The sequence below is a fragment of the Xiphias gladius genome, unplaced genomic scaffold (assembly GCF_016859285.1).
Source record: "Xiphias gladius isolate SHS-SW01 ecotype Sanya breed wild unplaced genomic scaffold, ASM1685928v1 HiC_scaffold_963, whole genome shotgun sequence".
Classification (NCBI taxonomy): Eukaryota; Metazoa; Chordata; class Actinopteri; order Istiophoriformes; family Xiphiidae; genus Xiphias; species Xiphias gladius.
The window spans coordinates 1,240-2,000 of NW_024402699.1; the positions used below are offsets into that span (position 1 = coordinate 1,240).

The window sequence follows — 761 nt, forward strand, 5'->3', positions numbered from 1 at the left end:
CTAACATCATTTAGATGTTTAAAACTTATGACTCGCATAACCCCTCCTCAAAAAGTAAGGCTATCTTTAAAATTTCTTTGTCATGTCCTATAATTTTATCTCACTTGAAGTGCTCTGTTTAATCTGTATTGGTAAGCTTTCAGAAAACGTGCAGGAATACAGATGACATGAACGCAAAGTGCAGACAGAAGGCTCTGTCCGTATATGTATCTAACATTGAACATAAATGAGCCTTCAAGTGATCTCCACATTAATTCATCAGTAATTATAATCCGTTAATATAATACACTGCATTATTCTGAAATGGGTCACTAGACACAATCAGCAGAGCCCAACTGATTTATTTGTAGGCTGATTTTACTGAGAGGTGACATAAGAGTGTAAAGAAACTGGGCGGTAAAATCTTGACTTTGTGTGTCAAACTCAGATAAAGACAAAGGACAGAAGCTTGGTGCCTGTAAATCAAAACGCGGGAGAGACTCTCAGGATAGTGATTTAGTACATGACTATTTTGGTACGAACGTTTACCTACCAATTTAACAGATAATCTTCTGAAATCCACCCACATTTAATATTTATTTTAGTTACAGAACCTGATTGTAACATGTTGGCTTTGCCAAAAAAGTACTTTATTTTATTGTTACATTGCACACGAATAGCGAGCTCCTTAGAGCACTTCAAAAATTGCCATAGCCGACTATATATTAAGTCGTCAAGGCGGGGTATTGGGTTAAGTTTTCAACTAGCAATAATCACGCCTC

General features: G+C 36.4%; 1 pseudogene; it reads right to left on the bottom strand.

Annotated features, from left to right (window-relative positions):
- Positions 1-662: 662 nt before the first annotated feature.
- On the bottom strand, positions 663-761 carry LOC120787982 (annotated as a pseudogene; the record flags this gene model as incomplete).